Genomic DNA, 9,820 nt, shown 5'->3' on the forward strand with positions numbered 1-9,820 from the left:
CGAGAAGCTTAGATTTAAAAAGCCTAGCATGCAATTAGCATTTTTAATGATATATAATTTACAAGCAAAGTCTGTGATAAATTCTACATTATAATGATACCGAGATACCTCCAAGAAGTCACAGCTGTTAAGGGTGTGTTGTAAAGAGTGTAATCAGTGGGACAAGTGGAGTAAGAAAGTTGGGATATGCGCACTCTTTTACACTTATTATCATTAAGTCTCATTAGCCAATGAGAACACGCCAGCAGGAATTACTAACAAGGTCAATCTGTGATGCAATACAGTCACAGGGGTTAAAAATTATGTGGCATATCGCTCAGTCATCAGCAAACAATTTGATAGGAGAGGCTTGGGTAGAAAGATCATTAATGTATATGAGAAAGAGCAGTGGTCTTAAAACAGACGCCCGAGACATCCCGAAGAGGTTACAGGAGCAAAAGAAGAATCATAGCCATTAGCTGAAACATATTGCAAGTGTTTAGAAAGAAAGCATTCAGTCTAACCTAAAATGTTAGCACCAAGGCTGAACTGAGGTTTCAGAAAAGGTAACTGATGTGAGGCTGAATTGAAGGCCTTAGCAAAATCTTGAAAAATGCAGTCAACAACAAAACCATTATCGAATGCGCAAAATAAGTCGATCGTAAGCAAAGAAAGCTGCTTTTCACAAGAAAAGGGATTTCTAAAACCGTGCAAACAAGTAGATAAAAATGAGCCTCAAGAAAACATACCATATACTGAAGGTTATGTGGAAAGGAAGGGCAAGTGGTGATTCTGTGTACTAAAACCAAAACAAACTCCCTCGTGTATGTGGTATAAGGATAAAAATAATAGTGTTTGTATGGATCTCACCTAAACTTTTGTTGTATACATTCTGCTTTGCATTGTTAATGTGTGCACCAAACTGCACCACTGAGGGCGGTGTAGCTTCTTTGAAAATTAATTTTCAAAACTGGCATGCGCCCTCTCGATTTGGGTCATCAAAAAAGGATTATTTCTGCTAGCCGCTCAGTGCTTGACATTCACGATGTCAGCGCAGGAGCAGCAGTGTGGGTGCCCGCATCTTGTGAAACTAAGGTCTGCAAGTCTCTCATAACCATGAACTACTTTGTTTAAGGCTCACAGCAAAAAATGTTTTGTCGGGTATCTTCTGTCGAGAAGAGCTGTGTAATATGAGAATACTTAGAATTCGTTGTAGTTTAACATGCTATGTCAAGATATTGCTACTGCAGTCGACTTCCGTTAATTCGACCCTGACGGGACCAGCGTAATTGAGTGAATTATCTAGCGGTCGAATTAAACAAATTGCAGAAAGAACACCAAAACACACCACTGATTAATTAAGTGGTATTTGCCCAAAATCTAACACGATTCTGAATCAAATGCGTGCCCACTCTTTATGCATCCAAAAAAGAAAACTAACGTAGAAATGGCATTAAAGCTTCCAAATAAAGCATAAATTTAGCACACACATATTTTATTTAGCAAGAAAAATGGCAAGGGTCTAATATGTGTTGCTCAATGGCAGCGACTTTCCTAAAGTCAGCTTTGCCAGAATCCTGTAGTGTTATGCAGTAAAGCATGTGAACGTTGCAAATGCGGTTTTATTTTAGTATCAGATTGCACCGAGCAGGCAATGTTCAGCCCAGTTTTCTTGAAAAATAAAGAAGGCACTCATTAGAATTGGGTAACTACTATAATCAGATATTGTTATCTATGATTATTGCTTGAAAATCTTCCTAGGGTAGGCCAAATATAGGCGTTTTTGGCAGGAATTCTTTTTTTACATGAGTTTTATGCAATCACTGTCCCCTAAGCTCCACCGAGACAGACGTTGTCACTAAAATAGTCACTATTGAAGTCATCATAGGGGCCAGGTACATGCATGCCAACTCGTCAAGTTCAAATTACCCGGCAAAGGCCAATTTTAGGAGGATTGAAATAACAAAAGTTTGGGCCCACATAAATGCATGGGTGCTGGCTGGGACTTTTGGTCAGGATCAAATTAACTGAAATATCTAATTAACTGGAGTCTAAGTAATGGAAGTCTACTGTAATTGCTGTTGTTTGTAGTATATGCTTGCTTTAACACCACCACTGATGTCACAAGAAGCAGCATTTTGGGCAGCCTAATCCAGTTATAGTGTCAATGCTGTTCTTTTTTTGTCAGTTACTGCTGTGTTCTGGTGAGAAGTGAATTACCTTACACATCATAGGAGGTACAGAGAAATCCAGAACTGGTTCACTAGAACGCAAAAAAAAGTAAAGCAAAAAAATGTTGGTCTAGCGATCACACTTGCATTTCAACTCCAATATTGATCAGAAATGCAGAAAATGAGTGATCATTTTAGAGAGGACTGTTTGAGCTCTGTGTGCACCTTACTTGGTGCTCTTTTGCTCAGTTGTAAAGATATAATGCACAAATTTCATTTTGATGTGTTTGGAGCTGAGTTGCTCAAATGTGGCAGTGAGTACTATATGACACATGAGCTTCGCATTTTGTCATTAAAGTTAAATGGTGTTTGTGAGCTTTTTTTCACCAGGAATATAGTAGCTGTCAAAGGGCACAACATGTCCTTCATTCCATGTAGTCGCATGCTACATTCGGCATAAAATGGATTCATCAAACCATCGCAAGAACATGTGTTGATGAATGTAGCTATCCCTGTCAGCAATAACTTATAGATTTATCTTATTATTAGGGTTGTGTGAATGGTAACTTTCGAGACCAAATCTTATGTATACAAATGGAATATTACCGGAGCTGAATTGAATACCGAACACTTTTTGTATAGCTTTCGAATACCTGCAAATGCCTCTACGATGAACACACCTCTACAACAAAAGGACCTGTATAAAGAAGGATCCATATGTCCTAGCCGCATTCCTATCTTTGTTATGTATTGCGAAGGCATCTACAAGAAAGATTAATCGAATGAATTTGCCCATACAACGAAGGAATTAAGGCAAGGGTGGTTTGTTGCCTTACAGTGAACACATGTAGTAGTAGCACCACTGCCCTTTTAAGCCACCACTGACATGCAGTGTGCATAGGGAGTGCCAGTTGTCTCAACAATGACCACGTGGGAACGCCTGGACTCAGCATTAGGTAACCCACTGCTATGGTGTTGCACTGCTGAGCTCTAGGTTGCAGGTTTGATCCTGGACACAGTGGGGCCCATTTCGATGGGGCAAAATACGAAGACACCCGTGTAATTAGATTTAGGTGCACGTTAAAAGAACCTCAGGTTGTCAAAATTAATCCAGAGTTCCCCACTACAGCGTGCCTCAAACTCAGACCCAGAATTTAATTAAGTTTTTGCAGTATGTATGGTAAACCCCTCTCCCACACTTACCTCCTCACTGAAGAAAAAAAGACATGCAGCAGGTTGAATGGCCGGACACTTTGGCAAGTGGCACTGCTATGCCATGAACCTCGATGTCACAAGGTTGACTGCAGTTGCACATTTCATCAGACGATGTGTGCAGAAGAAAATTAGCAGCTTCTTTCACTAAGTATCTCTTAAGTTCATGTTTAATAAAATACTTCTTTTGCTTAGCAGGCTCAGCTTGCTCAACTGAGTGATACGGTGCATGATCTTTACAACAATGGGGCCCATAAAATGAAGGATTTTGAAGATCCCAAGTGCTTCATTATAAAGGCCTTTGACTGTAGTGAACAGCCTTTTTCACCACTAATATTCACATGCTAGTGTTAACAACTTCAGCACATTTCTGGCATTTCACAGCACATTGGTTTATGGTTTATTAAAAAGTATAAATGGAGCATTATAGTCTAGACAAAAAGAGTCACTGGAAAAAGACTTGGAAGAAATCGGCAGTCGGCGAATGAGGGAAGGCTTAGCCTGGAGCCAATGTTTTCGACAAGAGTACTTGCCTTCATTATGCAACAAGTGCATTCCTTGACAGCATTTATATAAATTCAGCAGAGAATTAAGTGGTTTGTTTGCGTACCAACAACACTTTACTGCACACATAGTCATGCATTATCAGATGAAGTTTAGAAAGGTAGCCTTGTAGGCCAGTTAGCAACTCTGCATACTGGTGAGAATAAACTGAAAATATGCAGGGTTTGTGGCAAGGGCAGAGTGAAAAAAGGCTCTTTCGCTAATTAGAATGCTTGCTGTACATGGTGTCACTATCATATGAAATAATGTTGCCGCGAAGCTTATTCAGAGTTATTATGAAGGAGACACACAGATTCAGCATCTATACCTAGTAGTTAGTAAGACCCACAGCAGAATGCCATGTCAGAGCAAAATTTGAGTGTGAATGATCGTAGCTTAGCTGTAAAGCCTAACACCCTTAGTGACACAGCGTGATCTATTATGCAGTTTCTCCCGCAGGGGCGTCTGCGTAAGCAGGCGTTTGGTGTGTTGCGACACCACGTACCCGAGCACACGAGGGTTGGACCCTCCCGCGTGTAGCCGTGCGCGGCTTAGCCATGTCTGGGGAAAGGGGGATCCTGGAGGTTGAGCCGATGCTGGGTGTTTGGACCTTTAAGGCCCCCCGGCGGAGGCAACACACCTCTTCGGCCTCTGCTTCACATAGACGGCACCCCCGGACTGACCCACCCGGGGGATATCGGCAGTCGCCTTTTCCTGTCCTCCTCTCCAATCTTCGTCTTTCTCTCCTACTTTTACATCTTTCCTGTCTTGTCTTCACTTCTTATTACTTCCGTATTTCCTGGCGGCAAGGGTTAACCGTGTGTAATATATCCTGCCTTGGGTATATATATATTAGGTTATAGCGGCGATGCATGGCTGGCGTCTGCAGGTTCTCTTCCAACCTTGTAGCGTCCCCTTGTTGGGCTCGGTGGTGGGTGGCCACCATCGCCGCCGAATTTTCCAGTGTTTACATGGCAAACGCTTTTCCCCCCCTCCAAGATCGCCCTCCAAAACGAGGGCGCACCGAAGCAACATTTCAGTTCCTATTAAAACCAAACTATGACACCTTCCCAAAGTTCCATGTCCTTCACAGTGAAGGCAACACAACTATTAGAAAACTATCACCTTTCATAGTATCCAAATGCCTATCAAACGCGATCGGATCAGGCTACAAAGCATCAAAGATGGCAAGTGGAGACCTCCTCCTCGAACTGACAAAGAAAGAACAAGTCGAAAAAATCAGTGAACTCAAAAGCATTGGTGACACTAATGTCACAATTTCCCCACATCGCTCGCTCAACACCAGCAGAGGAGTAATATCAGAAGAAGATTTCATGAACCTCAGTGACGAAGAGCTCCTTGAGGGATTCCAGGAGCAACATGTAATCAAGGTACAAAGGATAACACTTCGACGAAACGACCAACAGATCCCCACAAAACACGTAATACTTACATTTGGCTCCAGTACTGTGCCAAGTTCACTCGACGCAGGCTACCTGAAAATCAACGTCCGACCATATATACCGAACCCGAGGCGGTGCTTCAAGTGCCAGAGGTTCGGACATGCATCACAATCATGCAGAGGAAAGGAGACATGTGCAAAGTGTAGTGCCAACGACCATCCATCTGACAACTGCAATGCTCCCGCACAATGTGTCAATTGCAAGGGCGATCATCCAGCTTACTCGCGGAGCTGCCCTTGCTGGAAAAGAGAAAAAGAAATAATTGCAATAACTGTAAAGGAAAAGATTTCATTCCATGAAGCGAGGAAAAGGTTAGCGCACTTACCTCAGGTAAGCTGTGCCAGTGTGACGCGGCAGGGGGCAGCGCCACACCGGTCTGAGGAATCTACAGGGTCCACGTCCGGTACTCCTGTAGAAACCCCAACCGCCCCCTTGGTGGCTGCAGCCAGTGCTCCTCCACCAGCAACGAATACGGGCCCGCAGACAACAGTGCCGCAGGGCCCGAAGTTGAAGCGTACCCCACGGCCCGAGACGCGCGTCTCGGCGCCTGGCTCTCGATCGTCCAGTGCCTCGGAAAAGGCGATGGACATCGATCCAAAAATCCCGGCGTCATTGACGCCAAAAGACCCGCGCTCCTTGGAGCGCACACAGAAGGAGAAACATATTTTAACTTCTGTGAGAAAGGGAAAGGTAACCTGAGCGGTTACCACCCTTCATAAGAGTAACCAGGTTTTAAATAGATGTCACCTACAATTTGTAAGCTCACACACATAAGTATTTTTTTCCCAATTCCAATAAGATGGCTTTTATCATTCATTGGAACTGCAGAGGCCTAACTCACAATCTAGGTGACATCAAAGACATCATAAATAAATTATCACCAGTAGCATTCTGCCTTCAAGAAACGAACCTGGGACCCAAACATACACATTTTCTTAAAGGTTTTACTGTCGTAAGAAAGGACCGCGAGCACTCCAGCCGTCTGTCAGGAGGTGTCGCTATTATCGTCCAAGGCGGCATCCCCACACGGAACGTTTCACTACAAACTGCGTTTGAGGCAGTAGCCGTCACTGTTTTAACATTTAAGACTGTCACCATATGTTCGTTGTACATCCCTCCCCATACCCATTTCACAACTCGAGATATGGAAAATTTAATTAGCCAGCTGCCGGAGCCTTTTGTTTTAGTTAGAGATTTTAATGCTCATTGCACTCTTTGGGGCAGCGATAAGAATGATCCAAGGGGACAACTTATCGAAGATTTCATTTTGACAAACAACATCTGTCTTTTAAATTCAGGTGCGCCAACTTATTTTTCACCAAGTTCACGCAATTTTAGCTGCCTCGATTTAGCCTTTTGCTCTCCGGACATTTTTACAGATTTTAAATGGGATGTACTCGAGACTTCATATGGCAGTGATCATCTACCTGCCATAATCAACCTCACCTCAACGCTACCCATTATATCCTACAGGCCACGCCGATGGAGGTTACAAATGGCAGACTGGGCTGTTTTTACAGAAAGTGCCAGGCTGGAGGAGCTCACTTTAACAAACTTAAGCATCGACGAAATTAATGAAAAATTTACTAACTGTATTATTTCTGCAGCTGAAAAGGCCATTCCACAATCTTCTGGCGTTGTTCGCAAAAAGCTAAATCCTTGGTGGACACACGAGTGTACCATAGCAAAAAAGCTGCAAAATAGGGCCTGGGGAATTTTACGCAGGTACCCAACACATAACAACCTTCTAAATTTTAAACAAGCCAAAGTGAAAGCTCGATACATTCGGAGACAGGCAGAAAAATCTTCATGGCAAAAATATGTATCAACAATTAATAGCACCGTCACATCCAAAAGGATGTGGGAACAGGTCAGGAAGTTTAAGGGGGACTACACACCATACACGATACCCATACTCACACCTTCAGGCACTCAGACAACACTACAAGAACAAGCGAATATACTTGGGGAACATTTCTATAACGTCTCTAGCTCGGCTAATTATACAAACAGGTACTTAACTTACAAACTATCTGCAGAAAAAGAAAAACTACCAACTACTTGTACGTCAAGGGACGAATACAACGCTCCATTTACGTTACAAGAGCTTAACAGGGTTCTCTGTGCTGGCAAAAAAACTGCAGTAGGTCCTGACCAGATCCATTATTCTATGCTCGCACACCTGTCCCAAGCATCCGTAGATGCTCTCCTTAAATTTTTTAACAAAGTATTTGAATCCGGAAGCATGCCAAAATGTTGGAAAAATGCAATAGTTGTGCCTTTTTTAAAAACAGGAAAATCCCCCACATCCCCAAGCAGCTTTCGACCCATTGCCCTGACAAGTTGTTTGTCAAAATCGTACGAGAGTGTTGTAAATGCAAGGTTAACCTTCACGCTTGATAAACGGAACTCCATTGATTTTCACCAGTGTGGCTATAAGAAAGGGTGTTCAACGACAGACCACCTTGTCCGACTTGAACACGAAATACGTGAAGCATTTTTACACAAACAGCACTGCCTGGCGGTGTTCTTCGACCTTGAGAAAGCGTACGACACCACGTGGAGATTTGGAATCTTACGTGACCTCGCCGCGTTAGGAATCCGTGGCAAAATGCTAAACTGTCTCGCTGATTTTATGTCCAACAGAACATTCCAAATCAGTCTAGGCACTGTGCTCTCGCGCACATTTATCCAGGAGAGCGGCGTGCCACAAGGTTGCGTACTTAGCACAACACTCTTTATAATAAAAATGAACTCTGTCAACAATGTAATTCCCACCTCTGTTATGCACTCCATATATGTCGATGATCTACAAATAGCGTGCCGCGGCTCTAACTTACGAACATGTGAAAGGCAACTCCAGATAACAATAAATAAACTAATGGAGTGGGCTGAGAAAAATGGCTTCCGCTTCTCTACTCAGAAAACTGTTACAGTGCTATTTTCGCAAAAACGAGGGTTGTACTTAGACCCGGTTTTAAGATTGAATGATGTCGCGCTGCCGGTAAAACAAGAATATAAATTCCTGGGAGTAACCTTTGACAAAAAACTAAACTTTCTTGCCCACATTAAAGCACTAAAAATTAAGGCAAATAAAGCATTGAATATCCTCAAAGTGTTATCTCATAAGCACTGGGGTTCCGACCGAATGTGTCTTTTACGTATTTACCGGTCTCTTGTTCGTAGCCTTTTAGACTACGGCTCCATTGTTTACGGCTCAGCCAGACAATCCTACATCCAAAGACTTGATCCAGTACATAACCTTGGACTGCGACTGGCGAGTGGTGCCTACAGAACTTCACCCATTGAAAGTTTATACGTCGAATGTAATGAACCCCCCTTACAGCAGCGCAGAGCATTACTCACTTTTTCCTACGTACTCAGAATTCAGTCATCACCGCAACACATATGCTACATCATCCTCACACAATGCAACTCACGCTTACACTACACGAATAAACCGAACATGATTAGGCCACTTGTCCTGCGGTATGAGCAATACTGTCGGGATTATGACATTCCCCATGAAGTCCTCCAGGTTGCCAAGAAACCACAACGGCTGGCCCCGTGGTACGATTTCACACAGTTGTGCGACTGGACATTGGCACATTTAAAGAAAAGAGACACTCCACGCGAACACATTATACAAGAATTCAATGCTCTTCAGGACAAATATCAAAATAACATGCAATATTACACTGATGGCTCTAAAACAAAAGATCACGTGGGTGTGGGGGTCGTAGCGGAAAATTGGGAAACAAGTATTCGATTACCACAACATGCTTCTGTTTTCACGGCTGAAGTTTACGCTATCTGGGTTGTTGTTAAAAAGATTATAACTGATAAACACAAACATGCAGTCATATACACAGATTCTTTAAGCACACTGAAGGCACTACATCTGAAATCTGAGTGTGAACCCCTGATTGGAGACATTTTAAACATGGTGGCTTTTAACGAATACGGGAGGACAATTCGTTTCTGCTGGGTCCCAAGCCATGTTGGGATACCGGGTAACGAAGCAGCTGATACATATGCATTGATGGCAGCGCACAAAGATATTACAAACACGAAACTCCCATATAATGATAGCGTCCGTGCAATTAGAAACGCCTTCAAGGTAAAATGGCAACGCGAATGGGACCGTTGTGCCGACAACAAGCTACATCTCACAAAACCCATAGTTGGCGAGTGGAAGTCATGCTATCATCAGGAGCGGTTCATCGAAGTAGTTTTATGCCGACTACGCATTGGGCACACACACCTCACGCACAATTACTTACTTACGAAAGAAGACACACCAACATGCGAGAAATGTCAGCAGCCACTAACAGTTATGCACATATTACTCACATGTACGCAGACTGAAACACACAGACGAACACTTTTGCACAAATTATATCAACTACACATACCTTTACACCCTGCTTTAATTTTAGGTGATGACCCGCT

At 43.0% G+C, this 9,820-nt stretch overlaps 1 protein-coding gene across 1 annotated transcript in view; it reads left to right on the forward strand.

The window, feature by feature from the left end:
* Nucleotides 1-9,820, forward strand: part of Kpc2 (Kip1 ubiquitination-promoting complex subunit 2) — a 75,862-nt gene that overhangs the window by 47,031 nt on the left and 19,011 nt on the right. The gene's annotated exons all lie outside the window — the stretch shown is intronic.

This window comes from Dermacentor variabilis, chromosome 1 (assembly GCF_050947875.1).
Source record: "Dermacentor variabilis isolate Ectoservices chromosome 1, ASM5094787v1, whole genome shotgun sequence".
Taxonomy (NCBI): Eukaryota; Metazoa; Arthropoda; class Arachnida; order Ixodida; family Ixodidae; genus Dermacentor; species Dermacentor variabilis.